Raw genomic sequence first — 16,475 nt, 5'->3', positions numbered from 1 at the left:
GTCGGGTCATACAAACACACAGCCACTTAACTGCCTCAGACAGAGAATAGTATGTCTGACCCTATTGACTCACTTTCCTGATTTTCCATTTTTTTAAATCCTTTTAAAGCCCCTTGAGATGATTCACTGCCTTCCCTTGTGTCGGAAGCAAGTAAACATTTTTCAACAGAAGAATTTCTTCAATTGTTTTCATACTCTGTCATGTAAAAGGCACTGTGTATACAAGATCAAAGTTTTCAGCTGAAACTGGGAAACTGTTTAGGCGTTTAGGCTGTTCCTTTACACAACAACAACCGTTTGGGGTCCTTAAAGACACACTATGCAGTTATTTTGCCCTAATATAACAGCTTCAAAGTTATTTCGGTGGTAAACAAAGTCATAGTAAGCGAATCATCCTCCTGTTAAAGCTCGGGGAGGACGCCGCTACCAAAACCAGCAATCCAAGCTTGAGAGAACCGCCCCTGACAAATCTCGCGAGAATCACGACTTGCTTTACGGCAACGACGTCACACGCGTTAGGCTTGTTCGACGTCGTGTGGCGCTGCAAGAACCGACCGCCGGATGACGTCAAAGTAACGCGAGAATGATCCGAGACGGCACTTTGACGTCATCCGGCTGTCGGTTCTTGCAGCGCTGCATGAAGTCGATCAAGCCTATAACAACAACTGCACGCGCAAATTTGAGACGTGAAACTAAACGAATTAAAAGTTAAGAAAGTGCGTTCGGAAGTGAATAGGAAAAGAGAATCTGACCGCGTTAGGAACCGGACAAGAGTCCCACTCGATCAGGTTTTAACTCGTTGGCTTGAGCTAAAAGACAGCACTGGAGGGATGCTGATCTGACGATCTTGTTGATGGACTAGTAAGTAAATCTCTCATTTGTAAACTTGTTTGCGGTCTATGTTGTATGTTGTTGCGCTTGCTTGAAGTATGTCATGCGATTATCATGACAACAGTTGTCAATATCTCACATAATTATCAGGACATAAATAAGCCTAGAGGTGTATAGTGACATTATAACAAACAATGTTATGAGATAATGCAACGTACACAATTAACTTTGTCATGGCATTTTGTAATGTTTACTTGTGATTTAGCTGCAATCATGTAAAAACATTATAAGCTAGCAAACGCGGTACTTTATTATTATATGAGCTTTACACTTGGAATAAACTTCTTATTATCGTATTACCATCATCTGTAGTTTAGTAGACTATGCAGTAGCCTAATTTTTGTATGAAATTGTGAAACATTACCTGGTCATTATCTTTGGAGTACTAGAGTGGGAAATTACGACAGTTGCAAGTATTCTCCAGCGACTCTAGGGGTCGCTGTTTGACAAAAACGCCGAATTGCATAGAGCGGGTTTAAAACAAACATTTGAAGATGTGTACATTCAAAGTGCACGATATAGTAAACTATACAAACACAAATCTGTGATAACAATGACGTCATGTGCCTGTTTTAATTTAGTGTATAGGTACTGTATGTGCGAGTTGACTGTGTTTGTTTTGCTGAAATGACTGAGTTTATTTAAGGTGGAGTGCACAATGTTTGAAAGCCAGTGTTGACATTTGAAATCACCTAAACAAACACACCCCTACCCCAATAGAATCTGGACCTTCTTTTGAAGATTAGTAGACACACCCTTTACTGCTGATTGGCTACAGGTGTGTTTTGGTAGTCGGCCCAACTCCCTTTTCCAAAGCGTTTTTTTTTCAAACATTGTGCACTCCGCCTTTAGCGTTTCTCCAACAAAGTTTTTCAATTTTGCCGCTTTATAATCCATTGTCACTTGTAGTAATAAACTAACGCTATCTCGCGAGAATTTGTACATATTTTACGTGTTGGCTAATTCGTATTAATTCATACATCCACATTCGTAAGTTTTGGTACGATTTGCATTGACCCCTGTGACGTTGGGGTTAGGTGCAGGGTTAGGGGTTCGGTTTCATTGTTGTTTTTTCATGAGGATCTTACGATATTGCACGATTAACTTTGTATGAATTAATACGAATTAGCCAACTCATAAAATATATACGATTTCTCGTAAGATCAGGCTGTCATAAACCTACAGCATCGTCCATCTAAACAAAACCGCTTGGTGCTTTTGCCATTTTGATTGTTCGTATTAATCGCTTTATAGAAAAGTGCGTATGTGTGCAGGCAATGTTATCTCATGGCAGTTCGTAGATATTTTACAAGGTGGCTAAGTTGTATTAATTTGTATGACTGTATTCGTACATTTTTCTACGATTTGCCTTGAGCTTTGTGACATTGTGGTTAGGGGTGGGGTTTCAATATCGTTTTTATGATTCATACGTTTTCGCGCGATTTACTTTGTACAATTTCATACAAATAGCCTCGCAAAAATATACACATTTTTGTGAAATTAGGCTCTTGCAGGCATGTAGTGTTTGCTTTAAAAAGTATCATCGCCACCTACTGGCATACATAATACAGGGTTTAAATGTTTTAAATAAATAATAAAAAATGTAAGCTTTTGTGAATTAAAAAAAAAAAAAAAGGAAAAAATTCACTTTTTACTACATTATTTCCTTTGTAATTTGTAGTTCATAGATTCCTGACCATTTACAGTACAACCCTTATGCTGCGTTCACACCAGCCACGGTAGAGGTGCCAAAAACGCGCTATTCATGCATAGTTGGATGCTTGAACATTTGAGTTTACTCACTTCATTCGTGTGTAAAATTCTAGTCTTTGCCGACATTCACACGGAAATTTGTGTCATGGAGAGGGGCTTCTGCGACTCCGCCGAGACTCCGCTCGCTTCCTGTAATCACGTCACTACTACAGCAAGGTCCTGATTGGTTAACGTGGCGTGGAAATTCGTCGAAATTCATATTTTTCAACTCGCGCATTTCCCGCGCGCGTACCGCACCGCAGGATGTCTAATCACATCTTTGGATTGACTAAACATGTATATCATTTGCGCTTGCCGCCTCTAGTGTGAAGCCTACATTACACTTTTAAAAATATAGCTGTCCTGGATGAACCATTTTTGTTAACATCTAAACTAGGGCTGTGACCAAAAATCGCGTTTCCCAAATAACTATTTCCCCACCAGCATTTTTTTTAAGTTGCCAGCCAGCGCCAGCATTTTTCATGATTTTAACAAAAGTTGAATGCCTTCCAGAAAATGTTCTTCTTAAAATATATATAAAATATGCTTTAAAAAAGGCTTCATCAAAAAAAACTTTTTCAACCTACCTTAATAATAGCGGTATTGGGGAAAATCGGAAATACTCTTCATTGGCAGGGAAGCATTTAGTTTGAATTTACAAGTCTATTAATGCCGGGGAAAGAGTTAAAAAGATCTGTCTGAAATTGATTCTGAATCGCAAGGCTCCGATGTGTTTATGCACAGCTTGTGCGTGTACTACGGCATTTCGGTCAGTAGGAAGTCCTTACTAATCTAAAATCATTATGAGTCTGAATCGTTTATAATGTGCATTTAAAAAAGCAATGCTTGTTAAACAAAATCATTCAAAAAAAATTATTAGCATGAAAATACTAAATTTGAAAAACAGGGATATAAATACGCTTATAGACATTTCTTGGAATAGCGTTTGTAATTGTAATTCTTCTGCGCACAAATGGAGTTTCTGCATAAGAGCGCCGTCTGGCTTTTGGATGTGTTGGCATTTCACCGTAATTCATTAAAGTTCATTCACTGAGAATACGTGCATTTGCACAGCCAGCCTGATCTCATGAGAATTCGTGCATATTTTACAAGTTGACTTATTTGTAGGAAATTCGCAAAAACATACGATTATCATAAAAAACAATAATGAAACCCTGCCCCTAACCCCAACGTCACAGGGGTCAAGGGAAATCGTTTTAAATGCATTAGTCACCTCGTAAAATATGTACGAATTGCCATGAGATAGCGTTGGCACAGCCCTAATCTAAACACCAACTATAAAACAATGTTTGATGAAGAAATAAGAACCTTTGACTATAAGGTTGCTTCGGGACCAAAAGTTGTTCTTCTATGACATCAGCTGCTTTTATTTTTAAGAGCGTAAAAGCTAAATGTCTGTCATGCATCTCATTAGCATCTTTTTCAATTGCGTTTATTGGCTGGGAAGTATGGGTTGTGTTTTCAACGCAACGTAGCCCACATAATCTGATTGCCCCCTCCGGGTAATGGTGATCTAATTACCAATAAAGTGTAACGAACCATCAGAGTGTAGATTATTTTGTGACGGCTTGACTTTCCCCTTCACTTTTCCAGTTTGACTGGAGAGAACGTGCCGTACCGCATGCCATTTCGCTTTCGCAAGTGTCCTCTCGTTCTGTTGACAAAGCAAATTATAAAAGTAGAAAAAATAACATAATTTCCAGAATCACTCGTTCTCTTTGCTTTGGTCTGCAGAATGAATTTAGTGGACATGAGCTCAAGGTGGAATAGTTTGCAATGTTGCCGAGGGATGTTTAGGTAAAATTGTGACTGATCAGCATCAAAAAATACAAAGTAGTTTGTCCTATGACCTCTGAAAGAAAGTACGCACTGATATCCGGCTCAAATGGCAGATCGTATATTCAGGATGATAAACATTTACCTTGCCTTCATTTTTTGTGCTTAGAATCGGCAACTTGCAACATCTACAATTTTTGAGAGGAATTTGATTATGCGTGCGTGCGTGCGTGTGTGTGTGTGTGTGTGTGTGCGTGCGTGCGTGTATTTGCCTACCTATCTAAGTGGGGACCTTGGTGTCGTTACACATTCACCAACTGGGGACCATAACGCAAAGAGGGGACATGCAGGTCCCTGTTGGTCATGCTTTAAATCTGGTGATTTTTGTATTTTTTATTTTAACCAAGTGTGGACCAACAGCAGTGTGTAAAGTGTGTGTGTACATTCAAGGTCTGAGGTCTGTAAAAAATGAAAAATTCTATTAGGAAGTTCACCTGAGTATTATAAAGTGCTATGATGTGTTTTGTGTTGTAGTCTTTTTCTTTGCTTCCTTTAGTTCATAAATCATTACTTGAACGTGACTTGCATTTAAGCCCTTTGGACCTTCATCGGTTTACCTTTTTGTTTTAAAAGGGACAAACAACATCTATACTGCCCTTGAAAGCCCACCACTTCTTTACTCACGCCGTAATAGGGCCATTGAAGGCCACTCGCTCTTAAATTCAGCGCACATTTTGTCCATTCAATACTGTGTGCTTTGACTTGGTTTACTGTCAGCAAACTTATTTTATACATCAGTTCTGCCCTCGTGTTGTTCTCGGTTTGCCGCGTGAGAGTGTCGATGTAGCAGGTTTCGGATAGATTAAGTATTGTGTGGCAGCTGTCTGTGTTTTGTGGACCCGATAGCCTTGGCAGGCAAATCAGCAGCTAGCAGTGAATTAAAGAGCGCTTTCTGCCTCATCAACATGTTTGATATCTCTATAAACTATGGTGAAAACACAGCAGCTCTTCAACACAGATGTCCCACGGACACCAGGCTCCCTAGAGATTTGGCATACATCAGCAAACCTAATTGAAAGGCTGGGAGTATTTTCTTTCTGTGATAGTTGCAATGAGTGACTTAAAGGACTATTTGGTAGGTTTGTTTTTGTTTGGGGTGAAAAGTTTTTGAAATTCTCTTGGATAAGAGCCATATTCGCACATCTGTTCTTTAAAGACATAATGACAAAACCGTCATGAATGAGCTTGGGTCATGCTGTGTTGTGAAAGTCTCTGAAACTTTTTTCATGCTAGTCTAACTAAACAAAACATCATAAATGTGCTGATGATCATACACTGTAAAAGATCAAGTTGGATCAACTTAAAATTTGCACTTTAAGTGATACATTTAAAGAGCACCTATTGTCAGATTTACGTTTTTACATTTCCTTTGGTGTGTAGGTGTGTATTAGTACATGTTAAAGCGTACAAACCCCAAAGTAAACGATGACACGAGTTATCGTCTCCAACGTAAAAAAAAATAAAATTCTTGGACTACAACAAACATACCGATTGTAGGCAGCAGTTTACTTGCTGGGATTGGTGATGTAGTAAAGACCGACATTATTATAATTCCCCCAGCTTGGACTCACAGCCTGTTAGTTAACTCCTGTTAGCATTGCATTGTGAGCGAATCTTTCAAACATGGTAAGGAGCGTCACATTTCCGGTTGACATCAGAGGCACTCAGGCCAATGACAACGTACAGATTAGCTGGCCAATCAGGGACACAGAGCTTTTCAAATCTGTGAGTTTCAGGAAGAGAGTGAAATCTAGAGCTACAAAAATTTATGGTATGATGAAAATAATGTGTTTTTTAACCAAAAACCATGCAAACACATTGTATTATACCAAATACACAAAGTAACATTGTTTTTAGCAATGAATTTGGTGCTCTTTAACTTGAAAATTTTAGGTTTTACCAATTGAAGTACTGTTAAGTAGAGCACCTTTCACTTTTTATAGGCGTATATGAATATATTGTTTTATTTTAATGTCTTTATAGTAACTTACTCTTTTTTTGTGTGCTATGTGTTTCACACTTGGATATAATATTTGTGTATTTGTCGACTACTATTTCAAGTACTCTACAATGTCAAACAAAACAAAAATTTCTTCAATATGAGCATTTTTTTTAACCTAAGGCTCAGATTAAATGGATTTCAGGTGAAAGTATTTGAAAATTTGGTTAATATCATTGTCTCATTTTTAGGGGTGTCACGATTCTCCAAATCCTCGATTCGATTACATTTTCGATTCTGATGACACGATTCAATTCGATTCTCGATTTTTAAATGAATTTTTTTAAGACAAAAAATGTATTATTTTTTATTTTTTTTTAAATTATTTTTTATTATTATTATTGTAGTTTCACATTAACATGCACATTGCGTGCTTTTCCTTGTATGGGGGTTTGTGGGCTTTACTTTACACGGAGAGCTTGTAGAGAGAGAATTCCTTCTTGCACGCAGATAGACTTAATGCGCGCGTCCTGACTCCTATTAACTGAAATAAAACCGGTGCGCCATAAGCAGCTGCGCTTCTGTCTCACATGCACGCGGTCTCGCATCTGTCCAAAGTCTAAACATAAACGAAAGTAATAATCCTTACGTATTTGTTCAGTTTTATGCGTTTCATGCGGGCTGAGGCAAACTATACCTTTTGTTTAAAATATAACCCGCTGCATCTTGGTGGCTCTCTCGTGCACGTGCAGAGAGCTGCGCTCTGCCCGAAGGCAGATCACTAGGTAGTAATCCTGTTTATGATATGCATTCAAGGAGTTGTAGCAATACAATCCCTCGTGTTTAAAATATAAATCGCGTTATGCTGGATGGATGTTTTTAAAGGCACTTCTGAGAGTTTATTTTCCCCCGCTTGGCAAGCCGACCGGACGTGAGATGGGGGCGTGGCAGCATCGACGATCCCATTTTTTAATTCGATGTTCGGGGTTGTGACTTAATTTCGATCGATTTCGATTTAAAATCGAAATCGTGACACCCTTACTCATTTTTGACAGGGGTGGCGTTTAAATGCAAAGTCTACTAAACTAGTGTTGAGCCGCTTTAAAGCCACAATATGTATGATTTTTGTAATATTATATCCAAAAACCTCTTGCACAGTGTTATATATTTCATGCGGTTTTGTACCTACATTATCCCTAAAGTTCCCAAGAATGTGTCAATCCAGATAATTTCCTATTTTAAATAATGGTAGGTCGCTTGTCATTGTCGCCTATTAATGGAGGAATATCCACGCTATTTGCGGATGTCCGCTTTAAGAAACTATGGCGACACGTGTGGACAAATTTAGAAGTGTTGGCATCTAGCATTTGTTATTGTTTTGAAGGTGCAAAATCCTATACATTGTGCCTTTAACTTATAAAAAAGTTAAAATTGCTTAATTTATTTTAAGGAGTTACAGTATTGTAATAACATGTTTTCGTGATTTATTGATAACAACATTTTACAGTATAAAATTTAATTTTAATTGCTTTAATTCAAAATGATAGGCACATGAAACATTTTAAGTCAAGTCACTCTCAGACTTGAGACTATGCAATGGTAGTTTTGGGTAATTTTTGTGGGTCTATTGAAAATTAAAGCATTTTAATTCAAGTTTTTTTTAAAGCTCACGTAACGCATGCCGTTTCTGCATTTCTGTTGTTAATCTGGAGTAAATATAGAGTAGTATGACATACTTTTTATCTCTGAAGAGTCTTATTACCGAATTTTTCCGATAACGTACGAAAAAATGAAGAAGGAGGAGTTACTACCGCGGGAGGAGCGAGTACGAGTCATGCAACACTATACAACACTTATAACTTATGATTCACTACATGTTCGTGTCATTTATATAATATGCACGCCTATTTCCAACATAAGACAGAAGTCGTACTTACCGCATGCAACTTATGACCCGTTTGGGAAAATCCAGAGCATCAAACACACACGCAAAACTCCGCTCCTACCCCGGATAATAAACTGTATCCATTGTTTTCATAAGGCTGGCTTTCTTCTCCTTACATCCAAAAACACACTTCTTCTTTCGTGCCATTGTTGAGATTCGAAATGAAACAAAACTGTGTCGCGTGATAAGATGTTTGCAAGTGGTAGCGTCTCACGCTGATTGACGGGTGGGCAGGGTTTTCCGGGGGAAGTGCCCATATAAAGAAGTGATACGTGTAGAAATCCCCTGAAAAGTCAGTTGGACCTGTAATCGAAAAAAACTTTCCGAAACTTGTACGAACCCTGGCGAAGTGCATTCGGCACAGAAATACACTGTAACATGCCCAAATGCTTTTTTGAAACTTTGCCTACGTTTAGCATGAGGAAACAACTCTATAACCGTGTTAATAAGTCAGAATGCTTGAAATACCATTGAACCCCCCCTTACTTATTTATTTGTATTAGGGCTGTCAAAAGATTAATCACAATTAATCACATAAAAATTGTGTTTGTATAATATATTTGTGTGTTTATTGTGTGTAATTATTATTTATATATAAATAAATACACACATACATATATAAATTGAAGAAAAATTTTGTTTATGTATAATTTTTAAAATGTGTATATATGATATAAATAAATATAAATATATACATGTAAACGGTTCTTAAGTACATACATGCATGTGTTTGTATTTATATATCCAAAATAATTACACACAATGCACACACACATATTATGCATAAACAGACTTTTATTTTGTATGCAATTAATTGCAATTAATCTTTTGACACCCCTAATTTGTACATCCTAAAACTTATATCTCCACATAGAGACTTACAACTTCTTTTGTCACCTCCTGAGGGTGGTACAGTATACTGTATTTCACATCTGTATCTAATTTCTAATTGATTTCTCTGCAGGTGTTGCAACTCTTCTCATGTCACTGTACTCATAGTTCTTCATTACTATAAATACTTTAATCACACAACAAAGTGTAAAGTAAAAAAACTATTTTATTGCTTAACAAACATTGTATTTTCCCCTACAATATGGGCAATATTACAAATCTGTGACTATTTTGTTCCAATAATTGTAATCTTCCATTAATTATCCATCAGCTATTTTGTAAGCCATCTTTTTGAACTGCCTACAGTATACTGTATAGTCCATAAGCAGACCATTAAATGGAAAGTAATGAAGTTGTTACAGAAAACATCCCACACTATTTGGAAAATATTGACTCTTACATTGACGAAACAATCAGCTACGAACAATTGTCACTTCCATTTTCTCTTTACTACCAACTGAGTAGCGTCTCCTTATCAGCTCTGCACAGATGGGCACTCACAGAGAGAGAGAGAGGGTTCATCTTTTAAACACTCATCAATTTGTCCAGGTGATACAGTGGGCCAAAGCCCTTCACACAGCAAGAGCAACACAATTGATGACTGTAATGATTTGAGTTTGCAGTGACTCTAACTGTAGGACTATCTCAAAGAATACAAATAAGATCACGCTTTGTTTCTCTGCTGTTATTCATTACGTGCGGTATTTGTTATTTATTTTTTCTAAAAGGCATTTTAAAATGATACATTATATTTTGATAGAGGTTAACACAGAAACAAATGAAGTGGCCCATGGACATACAGGGTTGTTCACTTAGATTGGGGTTGTTGCTGTGGAGATTGCTGCCGTTCAGACATCAATTTAAAGAGCGCCATTCGATTGGATTATTACCAAACATGCAATAGATAGATTTGCAAGTATTCATTGGATTGAATGTTATTTCTAGTTGTATAGGAAAATTGAAGGATGCATTCAATTTAAAGATTTATACATTATAAACGCTGTATTAATTTTGTAAAATAAATATACAGTACTGTGCAAAAGTCTTAGGCCACCATCACCAGCTTTGTTGTTTTATCAAAGTTTTAATGTCCATCCATATATATTTTCACTTTATTTTAAGATACAAACAGAAAATACAGGAAAAATGTACACAAAATTAAAAACAAAACAATTTTCTGAACTAAATGTCTTCTCAGGCATCAGTCAGTATTTAGAGTGCACGAAACACATTTTGAGCTTTTTTGAGGAGACTGAAGTCCTGAAGTCATTCGATTAGAATTAGAAATTAGGATTTAATTTCATTTAGGTTTAAGAGATCCTGCAGTTACCTGCTATTGCTCAAGTGGAAGGGGAGTTTACCCTAAATAATTGACACTTTAGCTTGTACTTAACTATATAATACATACACATTTCCTGTATTTTCTGGTTGTATTCTAATAAAGAGACTGAGAAATGATTATATATACAATTGCAAAAACAACTAATCTAATGGTAGCATGGTGGACTTTTGCACAGTACTGTATATATTAAAAATATATAAAAAATATTTTTTTTCTAAATTGATTGTCAAATTAATTTGTAAGATTGTTCTTTTCTATTTTTTTATGCTTATAATTTCTTAATTTGTTCTTATTTTATTTTCCTTATTTTCACTTTTTGTTGTTTTGAAAATTATTCAATACATGACTTAAAAAACATAATCCTTTTAACCACTATATTGTAAAATTATGTAATTTAAGAAGCATTCAGGTCCACGCTATTTCACAGAGGTCAACTCAATTTAAAATTGCTGGCCTTGCCACTGCTGCAAAATCTTACATATTCTCATTTTGTCATATATTTCAAAAAACAATATATTCTGTACCCAGTGTATATATTAAACAAACTACTGTTTTGCATGTAATAGTTTTCTAGAACTTTACAGTATTTAGATAAAAGCATTTAAATTTGAATTTTCGCATGAATTAAAATATTTAGTTTTGTTTTAATTACATCTAATTTTGGTGTGTTCTTTTTTCTAAGTTGATTTTATTGGTTTGTAGTTCAACTTAGATTCATTAAATTAATGAAACTTAAACATCTAATAGTAATACAATAATACAAAAACTTTTTCAATTAAAGGGGACATATCATGAAAATCTGACTTTTTGCATGTTTAAATGCTATAATTGGATCCCCAGTGCTTCTATCAACCTAGAAAATGTGAATAAGATAAACCCAGTTACTTAGTTTTGGTTAACCATTCTCTGCAAGCATGTAAAAAAATAGGTCATTTAAATTTGGCTCCTCTTGTGATGTCAGAAGGGGATAATACTGCCCCTTAATCTGCACTATCCATCCACAGCACTGCCATTTAGTGCAGAAATCAGCTCATTTGCAGTTAAAAGGACACACCCAAAACACATTTTTGCTCTAACCAACAAAGTGGCAATTTGAACATACTATAATAAATTATGTTTATGGTATTTTGTGCTAAAACCTCACATGGGCACTCTGGGGACACCAAATATTTATTTGACATCTTTAAAAAAGTCTTGTGAAATGTCCCCTTTAAATTGTTTAAAGTTATTTTCTGGTTTTCGACCATGAGCATCCAGACTTTTCGGTATCAGCTTCTCCCCAAATGTTTCATTTCACTTACTGTAATAAAAAGCAGTCATTCAAGCTCCAGTTGCTGTTTACAGTTTTGCAGGATGATTATCAGGCTTTCTCTTCTTCTCTAATTGTATGTATTTATTTTTTGCTTACAAAATCATTATGCAGTCCATTGTTTCAAACTCTTTCTGGCAATCAGTGATTTTTGCCCTATTCCATTTCAAATACACAGTGAGTAATTGGATGTGCCAATCACTTTACACCACGCCTGCAGCTGAGTTGTATATTTGCCTGTACAAGGCCAAGAGCATAAATGGGCACTTTTGAATGAATCTCTAAATGAAAGCGACATCCAAAACAAAGCAATATTATTCAGCCATATACTTAACATTAAAAATTATTTACTGCATCTCCTGCTTTTCCTTCCCTAGGATTTAGTTAGGTGCATTTTCCATTAAACTATTCTTAGCCTAGAATGTTTTACAATCTATCCCCAGCTTATCGCATCATATTAAAATATATGAGCACAGAGAAAGCGTTATAATAGAAATCGCACATAGCATATGCTTTATTTGCACACTCTCCCTGCGTGCGGCGCCGACACCGAGCTCAATATAGCATGCGTGTGACAGACTATTTCCTTTCATGTATCACTTGCTCGAAAAGAGCAAGAATTTATTTGTCCTTTTACCCTCCCAGATACAAGCACAGCAGTATTGAAATTGAAGGTGGAAACTGGGTGTGATGGATGAAGAGGGAGACACTTACAGCGAAGTCTTTGATGCTAAATGTAAAAGGTGCTTCTGTGATCAAACAAGCAATACACCAGCACGGGCTAAAAGTGGCAGAGCGTTTAGATATCTGGCAGCGGTGCAAATGCCTATCTACCCACGTCTGTGGAAAAAGATTTAGCGAATTGGTCTTTATGTGTTTTGACTCATTTTCATCTCATTAATATTTTACAACAAGACTGAGATATGATTTCTGTAGCTTTTCACACAGGAAGAAAGGCAGGGTTACAATAACACCCAATCCTCTTTCCTCTAAAGATGCTCTCAGAGGACCTCAAGTATCATTGATCGAAAACACTTCATTAAATTCTCTACCACACACTGACAAGGTTATGAATTTCTGTCTAGTAAATATATAAATAAGCAGATGCGTACAGTATAGCAATAAGCAGGGTTGTGCACGATTTAGATTATATATAAGATACATTTTCTTATTTAGATTGAGTCATAGTGAATGAACACTTAAATTCACAGTATGCTCCATATTACACCAAATTTTAATGAAAGATTTGACTTTTATAATGGACATAGGTGGACATATGGCAAAACTAAAATTTAAACTAAATTTCATAAGTTTTGGTGGCTTATATTTGTTTTGACATACTAGGTCTGTCACAATGATTAAATAATCATCTCACCGCAATTGTTTGACCTCATCATGATGATTTTAGATCACCACAATGATTGCACATCTCTCTGAAAAACATAAGGGGGCGCTACAGTGCCTGTATAAATGAGACCTTAGGTAATTTAGATAAATAAAGGATGTTATTTTTAAGGATCTGTAAGGAATTGATTTTTTTTCAGACATGTGGTCCAGTACTAATATAACCGTATAAGTAAATAACCTAATATAACTAATATAAGTAGGATTGGCTACTATTTAAGGCCTGTTTGTGGTAGTCACACTGTAAAAAGTAATACCTAAATCTAACTTATAAAAATGTAGGCAAGTGGCTGCATTTGATGTTTTAAGTTGAGTCAACTTGTAGCCTTTTTTAAGTATAATATACACTGTAATATTACTTAATACAAACGCAACAAAATTAAGTTGAGTTAACTAATAGTTCTAGTATTACTCAGTTTAATTTACTTTTCTTGGTACAACTTTTTATGGTTTGTTGTTGTTTTCATAAACATTGATTTAGACTTTATCTTTCTGTGAGATGAGGGCACGAATTGTTTATTCAATCAACGCACCCACCCAGTTTAGTTTTGGGCAGCTGTAAAGGCGACCTGTCTATGCACAAGCGCCAGTCTTCTGAACAATGGTAACTACAAAACTCAAAGATGAAACAAAAACATTTCTAAATCTCAAAGATAAATGAACATTAAACACTTAAAAGTCTTTTTTTAAGTTAAAAACACATAAAATAGCGTTTAAATTTAAATTTCATTGTCCAAATGCAGTCCCATGCAAAGCATGCTGGGAACTACGAGTCTACTGCCTAGTTAGCTATGTTTATTAAAATCATTCATGTACTTTCAACACAAAATTATTAAGTTAATTTCCTTCATACAAATTTAAAATTTAAAATAAAAAGATTATACATGATAAAATGAAGCTAAATTTACTCAGTATTTATTTAGAATTACTCAAATTTTTCATCTTTTTATGTTATTTTAACTCAAATTTTGATAAAAAAAACAAGAATTAAATTTTTTTTAGTACAGTTTACTCGTTTTATCTTAGTTAAATCTACCAAGGCACAGAAACACTTTTTACAGAGCAGTTTATTTTGATAGCATTTTTATTTTAAGTTATTTTTCAGACAGATTGTGTTTATTTTGAATTTTCATTTTTTTAAATATATTTTAATTAAATAATTACTTTTAAATATGTGTTATGTGTATTAATATTTACTGCCAGGATTTAAGATTTAATTATATAATCACAACAATGTATGAAAATGATTTCATGAACAAACAAAAAAAATATAAGAATTAAATGTCAAAGCAATAAAACAGACCATTAAAGGGCATAATCGCCACTAGACAATTAACTGTCAGCCAAATTTCATAATCGTGACAGCCCTAGACACTACTTTCAAGAAATACAGCACTTCACGTCAAGAAATGAATCAGCATAATAACTTTCATAATTTGTCACAATTATTATTGATATAATTGTTTGTTTTGTTGGTAATACGATTGCAATCAGTACATTTCTCTTCCTTTCAGTTCAGTAATATGCAATATACAACAAGAGGCTATGCGTACTGTAAATCAGCATGATTATGATTAATGGTTACAAAAAACAATTTCTTTACCAAGTAGGTACTTTATCCTATTTACAGTACTTACTTTCTATGGTTTGTACAACTTTGGTCTTGGACTCAAAAATTAACTTTTTGCGCTTTGAGTAAAGAAAAAAATTACTTAAAGAAAACTATTTTGTGCATCAACTTACACTTCTTTAATAAAAGTAGCCTCGCTGGCAAAAGGACACTTTTGTATTTTGTTGGTTTTAAGAGTTTTTTTTTACTTTGTTGGATTTTAGTATTTGCCTATGCTGAGAACAGGCTCTTTAAACCAACTTTAAATGTTGATTTGGTTACAAAACATTATATTAATGATGTCATTGCTGTGATTGGCTGGTAAAAATAAAATAAAACAATATTAATTTAATTTGAGTCAACTAAATTAATTCAACTACACTTAAAATTATACTGAACTCAATTAAATGAGTGTGTAAATACCTTATTTTACTAAATTAAGTTATGGTACACTCTAAAAATAACTGGCTTATGTTTTTACCCATAATGGATAAATATAATATATAACATGTACAGAACACATGCTGGGTTAAAAATGACCCAATGTTGTGTTGGTGGTTTGCAACCATGAGGTATAATAACCCAGCAGTTGGGTTAAAACAAACCAGCATTGGGTCAATTTTAACCCAGCAGTGTGTTGTGTCCATTATTTAACCAGTATGGGTCAAAAATAACTCAGGACATTTTTAGACTGTAGTGTGTTCATTTTTTTATGGATATATAAAAATATGAACTGTATATGGAATGATGCACAATAATATCTTTGACATGGCCTTGCTCAGTCAATATTACATATATCAAGGTTATATTGTACTGAATGTTCTTTACATTATGTAGGATGATTTTCTGTAGAAAACAATAAATCACAAGTAAATTACTTTAGCTGGGCTTTCACTGGTGGGGTCACGTAACATAATATTAAATTTAGACAGAAACCATCTCGGTCTTAAAGAAAGTCTTCCAGATGAACTTGAGAGGGCTGGCCCAGATTTGCTCGCAGAGATCTTGTCATGATAAATGCACTGCACGGTGATAAACATCTCCCTTGATACAATTTATCATCTGTCGTCATTTTCCATGCTGCAACAGATAAGAACAACACCAGATTTGGTTTAACTTAACCATAAAATATATCCATGCAACCCAGAAGGCTTTAGTAAAAGTGAGAGGAAATGCTTTACGAAGGATGAAACGATTGTTGAGAAAAGAAATGCAAAAGGAAACTTTCATGAGCCTAATCACAAAATCTTTTTTGTGCTTTTAATTTAACCTGTACAGATATTCATGAATCAAATAAATAATATAGAACAATAACTAAAAATGTATTGTTCTCTACAATTGTTTACCAATCTTTTTACAATTTTATGGCCCTCCATAAACTTTTTCTGCGTACCACTCCTTCTGATCTCACAAAATATATTGTACAAAATATAAAACCTTAACTTAGTCTCTCTAGTTACAGTGATGGCAAAACTGAGTCATGTCACCTAATGCATTCAAATAAAATATACAAACCACGCCATGCAAATTATTAAT

At 35.0% G+C, this 16,475-nt stretch overlaps 1 protein-coding gene across 38 annotated transcripts in view; it reads left to right on the top strand.

Annotated features, from left to right (window-relative positions):
• Positions 1 to 16,475, top strand: part of nrxn3a (neurexin 3a) — a 411,002-nt gene that overhangs the window by 323,222 nt on the left and 71,305 nt on the right. The gene's annotated exons all lie outside the window — the stretch shown is intronic.

Source organism: Misgurnus anguillicaudatus, chromosome 7 (genome assembly GCF_027580225.2).
Source record: "Misgurnus anguillicaudatus chromosome 7, ASM2758022v2, whole genome shotgun sequence".
NCBI classification, from domain to species: Eukaryota; Metazoa; Chordata; class Actinopteri; order Cypriniformes; family Cobitidae; genus Misgurnus; species Misgurnus anguillicaudatus.
The sequence above is the reverse complement of the archived record's forward strand: the minus strand, read 5'-3'. Positions and strand labels throughout refer to the sequence as shown.